This window comes from Bos javanicus, chromosome 7 (genome assembly GCF_032452875.1).
Source record: "Bos javanicus breed banteng chromosome 7, ARS-OSU_banteng_1.0, whole genome shotgun sequence".
NCBI classification, from domain to species: Eukaryota; Metazoa; Chordata; class Mammalia; order Artiodactyla; family Bovidae; genus Bos; species Bos javanicus.
Window position 1 is genome coordinate 99,101,497 of NC_083874.1, and position 8,622 is coordinate 99,110,118.

Here is an 8,622-nt window from a genome sequence, read left to right on the forward strand (position 1 = left end):
TGTCCATGGGATTATCCAGGCAAGATTTTTGGAGTGGGTTTCCATTTCCTCTTCCAGGGGATCTTTCAAACCCAGGGATTGAATTGGCATCACTCATGTCTCCTGCATTGGCAGGCAGGTTTCTTGCCACTGTGTAACTTGGGAAGCCCTAGTAATGGTATAAGGGACTCTTTTTTATTGTGAAGTTTGATGGGAACGCCTTTTAATTTTCAAACCCAATATATTGTTATTATACATATATATTTTACTTTCATGTAATAGTTATTTTTTAATTTTTAGTTGGCCCAAAGCTTTTATTCAATTTTGATTTTTTTTTAAATTTTGGAAATAGTGTTTGAAACATCTGTACAGAGGAGACAAGGACAACATATGGATGAGATGACTTTTATAACAGATTTATTTATTTCTTTATATTGGCCCGTTCTTGCCTTTTATTTCTCAAAAGTAGCTTAGTCTTTCAAAATTTCTGCTGAATTGGATGCGATTATTATTAGAGAATGTTGCTGTTGTTTAGTTGCTAAGTCGTGTCTGACTCGCAACCCCATGGACTGCAAAAAACCAGGCTTCTCTGTCCCTGTCCTTCACTATCTCATGGAGTTTGCTCAAACTCATGTTCCTTGAGTTGGTGATACTATCCAACCATCTCATCCACTGTCACCCCATTCTCTTCCATTCTTCAATCTTTCCCAGCATTATGTTCTTTTCCATTGAGTCGGCTCTTCACATCAGGTGGCCAAAGTATTGGAGCTTCAGTTTCAGTATCAGTCTTTTCAGTAATATTCAGAGTTGGTTTCCTTTAGGATGGACTGGCTTGATCTTGTTGCAGCCAGGGGACTCTCAAGAGTCCTCTCTAGCACCACAATTCAAAAGCATTAATTCTTTGGCACTCAGCCTTCTGTATGGTCCAATTCTCACATCCATACATGGCTACTGGATAAACCATAGTTTTGACTCTACAGACTTTCATCAGCAAAGTAATGCCCTCGCTTTTTAACATGCCGTTTGTCATAGCTTTGCTTCCAAGGAGCAAGTGTCTTTTAATTTCATGGCTACAGTCACTGTCCACAGTGATTTTGGAGCCCAAGAAAATAAAATCTGCCACCGTTTCCACTTTGTCCCCTTTTATTTGACATTGACTGATATAGGATTAGATGCCATGATCTTAGTTTTACAAATGTTGAGTTTTAAGCTAGTTTTTTCACTCTCCTCTTTCACCCTCATCAAGAGGCGCTTTAGTTTCCTATTCACTTTCTGCCATTAGAGTGGCATCATCTGTATATCTGCAGTTGTTCATATTTCTCAAGGCAATCTTGATTGCAGCTTGTGAGTCATCCAGCCTGGCATTTCACATGATGTACTCTGCATATAAGCTAAATAACCAAGGTGACAACATACAACCTTGTTGTACTCCTTTTCAGTTTTGAACCAGTCTGTTGTTCCATGTCCAGGTCTAACTGTTCCTTCCTGACCTGCGTATAGGTTTCTCAGAAGGCAGGTAAGGTGGTTTGGCATTCCCATCTTTTGAAGATTTTTTCACAGTTTGTTGTCATATTTTAAAAATATGAAGTAATAAATAAGATAGATCAAAATTTTTCTTCTGCATGCCTTTTTAAAAAGATTTTGGTGCAGAGTTATGTAAATGTCATAGAAAGAATTGACAGTATTTATAGTTTTTATGTGCTTTAGCAGAGAATTTGTGACAAGGAAATGTGGTCCCTTAAAAGTTAGAAAATAAAAACTCACTTCTTAGACTGTTGGAGGAAAGACTCTTTGCTGGTGCTACAAGAAGTTGGTAATCTGAATCTTGATCCCCATCCCCAGTAAATAAATGGATTTTTTCCCCCTCAAATCACTCTCTGAACCATTCTTACACCCAGCCCAGATCCACAAATCTTAGTCCTCTGAAAGAAGAGGTATTGCAGGTTAAGTAAGTAAGTAAGTGTTAGTCGCTCAGTCGTGCCCAACTCTTTGTGACCCCATGGACGGCAGTTCACCAGGCTCCTCTGTCCATGAGATTTTTCAGGCAAGGATACTGAAGTGAGGATCTTCCCAACCCAGGGATCGAACCCAGGTCTCCTGCGCTGCAGGCAGATTCTTTACCAACTGAGCTACAAGGGAAGCAGAAAGGTAAGAGAGGGGATCACAGGTTTAAACTGACTAGACTGAAAGTGAAGTCACTCAGTCATGTCCCACTCTTTGCGACCCCATGGACTGCAGCCTACCATGCTCCTCCTTCCATGGGATTTTCCAGGCAAGAGTACTGGAGTGGGGTGCCATTTTCTTCTCTAGGGGATCTTCTGGACCCAGGGATGGAACCCAGGTCTCCCACATTACAGGCAGATTCTTTACCGACTGAGCCACCAGGGAAGCCTGCAGCGTAAGGTAATGGTTAAGGATGGTGTTTGGAACCAGACACATTTAGATTTGAATGCCAACTTTGATCTTACAAATCTGATTTTACCTTTCTAGGTCCCACTACAGGCAGATGTAAAATGGAATAAAAATACTCTGCTGTATAAATTTATACTCAATTTATATTCAAACAAGACCTTACATGTCAAGAATTAGTGAAAGATTTGGAAACAAGGCATTTTGCTCTTGCTATTTTTTAAGAAATCCAAGAATACCATGTTTCCACCTAATACTTGATGGAAAAATGAGTTATTCATCAGGTAATTCTTAAAAGGATTGAATTTTGTTATATTGTCAAGAAATACACTGAAATGCCTCATCCATACTCTTAAAAAGGTCTCATATTTTTTGACCAAAGATTGTCAGTTCTAGGCTGATTTAAGTTCTCTATATTAATGTAAACTGCAGCTATTAATAGCCAAAGAAAAATGAGTCATTAATCTTTTTTTGTTGCTATCAACAAAATGGATATCACTTTTGAAATAAAAAGATACAATACAGGTTCATTTTAGGATAGTAAGAGCCAGCTTCTTTTTAAAAAATAGAAAGATAAGCTCATTTTATAGTGACTGATGCAAGTGTGAAAGTGTTAGTCGGTCAGTCATGTTCAACTCTTGGTGACCGATGGACTGTAACCCACCAGGGTCCTCTTTCCATGAAATTATCCAGGAAAGAATACTGGAGTGGGTCACCATTTCCTACTCCAGGGCATTTTCCCGACCTAGGGATCAAACTTGTATCTCCTGCATTGCAGGCAGTTTCTTTACCCTCTGAGCCACCAGGGAAGTCCCATACTGACTGATGACCATTTGAGTATTTGAGTGGAGATAATAATTAGATACTTCCTTTCTTTCCCATGTAGATCAAGAATGTTGCTTACCATATCAGTAAATAAAGAACGTTTTGGTCATCAAGCCTTTAGCTACTACAGTCACTCCCAACGTAGCACCTTGAAGGGATTCATGATGAAGAAAAACAGGATACTGGCCCTCAATAGTTAAGGTACTTATCAAAGGAATAATTTCTATAAGTCCAGACTCTCGCATCTTCCCATACATAGGAGAACACTAAATTCATTAACTTGAGATGTCTGGTTTACTTTAATAGTAATCTGCTGATGTTCTGATAACCTGTTTTTTGTTTTATTTTATTTATTTATTTTTTTAATTTTATTTTATTTTTAAACTTTACAAATTGTATTAGTTTTGCCACATATCAAAATGAATCCATCACAGGTATACATGTGTTCCCCATCCTGAACCCTCCTCCTTCCTCCCTCCCCATACCATCCCTCTGGGTCATCCCATTGCACTAGCCCCAAGCATCCAGTATCGTGCATCGAACCTGGACTGGTGACTCGTTTCATACATGATATTCTACATGTTTCAATGCCATTCTCCCAAATCTTCCCACCCTCTCCCTCTCCCACAGAGTCCATAAGACTGTTCTATACATCAGTGTCTCTTTTGCTGTCTCATATACAGGGTTATTGTTACCATCTTTCTAAATTCCATATATATGCATTAGTATACTGTATTGGTGTTTTTCTTTCTGGCTTACTTCACTCTGTATAATAGGCTCCAGTTTCATCCACCTCATTAGAAATGATTCAAATGTTTTCTTTTTAATGGCTGAGTAATACTCCATTCTGTGTATGTACCACTGCTTTCTTATCCATTCATCTGCTGATGGACATCTAGGTTGCTTCCATGTCCTGGCTATTATAAACAGTACTGCGATGAACATTGGGGTACACGTGTCTCTTTCCCTTCTGGTTTCCTCAGTGTGTATGCCCAGCAGTGGGATTGCTGGATCATAAGGCAGTTCTATTTCCAGTCTTTTAAGGAATCTCCACACTGTTCTCCATAGTGGCTGTACTAGTTTGCATTCCCACCAACAGTGTAAGAGGGTTCCCTTTTCTCCACACCCTCTCCAGCATTTATTGCTTGTAGACTTTTGGATCGCAGCCATTCTGACTGGTGTGAAATGGTACCTCATAGTGGTTTTGATTTGCATTTCTCTAATAATGAGTGATGTTGAGCATCTTTTCATGTGTTTGTTAGCCATCTGTATGTCTTCTTTGGAGAAATGTCTATTTAGTTCTTTGGCCCATTTTTTGATTGGGTCATTTATTTTTCTGGAGTTGAGCTGTAGGAGTTGCTTGTATATTTTTGAGATTAGTTGTTTGTCAGTTGCTTCATCAACACACGGAAATCCCTTGCATTCCTATACACTAATAATGAGAAAACAGAAAGAGAAATTAAGGAAACAATTCCATTCACCATTGCAATGGAAAGAATAAAATACTTAGGAATATATCTACCTAAAGAAACTAAAGACCTATACATAGAAAACTATAAAACACTGGTGAAAGAAATCAAAGAGGACACTAATAGATGGAGAAATATACCATGTTCATGGATTGGAAGAATCAATATAGTGAAAATGAGTATACTACCCAAAGCAATTTATAGATTCACTGCAATCCCTATCAAGCTACCAACGGTATTCTTCACAGAGCTAGAACAAATAACTTCACAATTTGTATGGAAATACAAAAAACCTCGAATAGCCAAAGCTATCTTGAGAAAGAAGAATGGAACTGGAGGAATCAACCTGCCTGATTTCAGGCTCTACTACAAAGCCACAGTTATCAAGACAGTATGGTACTGGCACAAAGACAGAAATATAGATCAATGGAACAAAATAGAAAGCCCAGAGATAAATCCACGCACATATGGACACCTTATCTTTGTCAAAGGAGGCAAGAATATACAATGGATTAAAGACAATCTCTTTAACAAGTGGTGCTGGAAAATCTGGTCAACCACTTGTAAAAGAATGAAACTAGAACACTTTCTAACACCATACACAAAAATAAACTCAAAATGGATTAAAGATCTAAACGTAAGACCAGAAACTATAAAACTCCTAGAGGAGAACATAGGCAAAACACTCTCTGACATACATCACAGCAGGATCCTCTATGACCCACCTCCCAGAATATTGGAAATAAAAGCAAAAATAAACAAATGGGACCTGATTAACCTTAAAAGCTTCTGCACATCAAAGGAAACTATAAGCAAGGTGAAAAGACAGCCTTCAGAATGGGAGAAAATAATAGCAAATGAAGCAACTGTTTTTTGTTTTTATGCAAAAACTTCTACATATGTGGCTCCTCCCATACAGAACACTCACTCAGAGTTATTTGAGAGGCTGTCTCCAGGGCTTAAGTCTTCAGTAAGTCCACCAAACAAAACAAAAATAGGGTTCTAGAAATTCTAGTATTGTGCAGTTCTTAGTCACTCAGTTGTGTCCAATTCTTTGCAACCTCATGAACTGTAGCCCGCCAGGCTCCTCTGTCCATGGAGACTCTCCAGGAAAGAATACTAGTGTGGGTTGCCATGTCATCTTCCAGGGGATCTTACCAATTGAGGGATTGAGCCCAGGTCTCCTGCATTGCAGGCAGATTCTTTACTGCACCTGAGCCACAGATGGCTTTGAAATTCTAGAGAGGAGTCCAACAATTCACCTGTAAATTTTATAACTCTTTAGATTACATTGAGAACTATTCTTCATCTAAGAATGGATGAAAGTAGTGTAAGCTGATGCAGACTGTTGACATACAACAGATATTTCCCCAACAAAAATTATTTTTTTTTAAATCAGTAAAGAATTGCAATTCACGGCTGACAACCTTGGTAGGCTATGGAGATGTCAAGGCACAGCAAGGGAAGGAGAACTCTTGAACAGAGGAAAACAGAAAAGTGGGAGGGCTGTCATAAACAGGAAGGACTTCCTTGGTGGCTCAGGCAGTAAGGAATCTGCCTGCAGTGCAGAAGACCTGGGTTCAATCCCTGGGTTAGGAAGATCTCCTGGAGAAGGAAATGGCAACCCACTCCAGTATTCTTGCCTGAAGAATTCCATGGACATAGAAGCCCGGTGGGCTACAGTCCATGGGGTCGCAGAGTCAGCCATGACTGAATGACTAACACACACACACACACACACACACACACACACACACACACATCATAAACAAAGAATCCATGGCTTTTCATAGGCTGGAATGTTGCCAGGAAAGAAGAGACTTCTTCCCAGTGGGCTTTCTCCTTCCCAGAGGGAAGGCTTCCTCCCCCTTATGTGGCATAAGAGCTCCCCATTCTGATCTCCCAAATTTATCTGATTGAGGATTCTGCTTACTACAATAAATTTTATATGCCTATGACCAACGGATGAAACAATGTGGGAAACAGCCCATCACTGTCTAATATTAGGTTTTGATTATAGAAACATATATTCACCTTTTTAAAAAACAGGAAAATACCTTGCTTTGAATTTATTAAACATCTTTATACTGCCACTCTCAGTTCAGTTCAGTTCAGTCACATTACTCATTTCTGACTCTTTGCAATCCCATGGACTGCAGCATGCCAGCCTTCACTGTCCATCATCAGATCTCAGAGCTTGCTTAAACTCATGTCCATTGAATCACTGATACCATCCAACCATGTCATCCTCTATTGTCCCCTTCTTCTCCTGTCTTCAATCTTTCCCAGCATCAGAGTCTTTTCTAATGACTCAGTTGTTCTCATCAGGTGGCCAAAGTATTGGAGCTTTAGCTTCAACATCAGTTCTTCCAATGAAAATTCAGGACTTGTTTTTTTGTTTATTTGTTTTGTTTTATTTTTTTATTATTATTTTTTTTTTTAGGATTCACTGGTTTGATCTCCTTACAGTTCAAGGAACTCTCAAGAGTCTTTTCTAACACCACAGTTCAAAAGTATCATTTCTTTGGTGCTCGGCTTTCTTTATGGGCCAACTCTCACATCCATACATGACTACTGCAAAAACCATAGTTTTGACTATACAGACCTTCATCAGCAAAGTAATGTCCTTGTTTTCACAAAGAATTGGCCAAGACTGGGGAATTTTCACTTTCACTAGGTTTGTCATAGCTTTTCTTCCAAGGGACAAGCATCCTTTAATTTCATTGCTGCAGTCACTATCTGCAGTGATTTTGGAGCCCAAGAAAATAAAGTTTGTCACTGTTTCCATTTTCTCCTCATCTATTTGCCATCAAGTGATGGGACCAAATGCCATGATCTTAGTTTTTTGAATGTTGAGTTTTAAGCCAGCTTTTTCACTCTCTTATTTAACTTTCATCAAGAGGCTCTTTAGTTTCTCTTTGCTTTCTGCCATAAGAGTGGTGTCATCTGTATACCTGAGGTTAATGATATTTCTATGGGAAATCTTGATTCCAGCTTGTTCTTCATTTAGTCCAGCATTTCACTTGATGTACTCTGCATATAAGTTACATAAGTTGGGTGATAATATACAGCCTTGATATACTCCTTTCCCATTTGGAACCAGTCTGTTGTTCCATGTCTGGTTCTAGCTGTTGCTGCTGGACCTGCATACAGAATTCCTAGGAGGCAGGTTAGGTGGTCTGGTATTTCCATCACTTGAAAAATTTTCCAGTTTGTTGTGATCCACACAGCCAAATGTTTTAGCATAATCAATGAAGCAGAAGTAGATGTTTTTCTGGAATTCTCTTGCTTTTTCTATGATACAATGGATGTTGGCAATTTGATGTCTGGTTCCTCTGCCTTTTCTAAATCCAGCTTCATCATCTGAAAGTTCTCAGTTCATGTATTGTTGAAGCCTAGCTTGGAAAATTTTGAACATTACTTGGCTAGCATGTGAAATGAGTAAAACTGTATGAAATGAGTGCAGTTGTGCAATAGTTTGTACTTTCTTTGGCATTGTCTTTTTTGAAATTGGAATGAAAACTGACATTTTTCAGTTCTGTGGCCACTGCTGAGTTTTCCAAATTTGTTGGCATATTCAATGCAGCAGTTTAAGAGCATCATCTTTTAGGATTTGAAATAGCCCAGCTGGAATTCCATCACCTCCACTAGCTTTGTTCATAATGATGCTTCCTAACTCCCACTCAACTTCACACTCCAGGATAACTGTCTCTAGGTGAAGGATCACACCATTGCAGTTATCTGGGTCATTAAGATTTTTATTGTATTTCTTCTGTGTATTCTTGACACCTCTTCTTAATATCTTCTGCTTCTGTTAGGTCCAAACATTTCTGGTTTTTGTCCTTTATTGTCCCCATCTTTGCATGAAACATTCCCTTGGAATCTCTGATTTTCCTGAATAAATCTCTAGTCTTTCTTGTTCTGTTTTCCCCTATTTTTT

General features: G+C 38.9%; 1 long non-coding RNA gene across 1 annotated transcript; it reads right to left on the reverse strand.

Annotated features, from left to right (window-relative positions):
• Positions 1 to 374: 374 nt before the first annotated feature.
• On the reverse strand, positions 375 to 3,588 carry LOC133251707 (uncharacterized). The gene is made up of 2 exons (XR_009737748.1): positions 2,223 to 3,588; positions 375 to 2,108 (listed from the first exon to the last, which is right to left on the reverse strand). It is a non-coding gene; the product is annotated as an uncharacterized LOC133251707 (long non-coding RNA).
• Between the last annotated feature and the right edge of the window lie 5,034 nt (positions 3,589 to 8,622).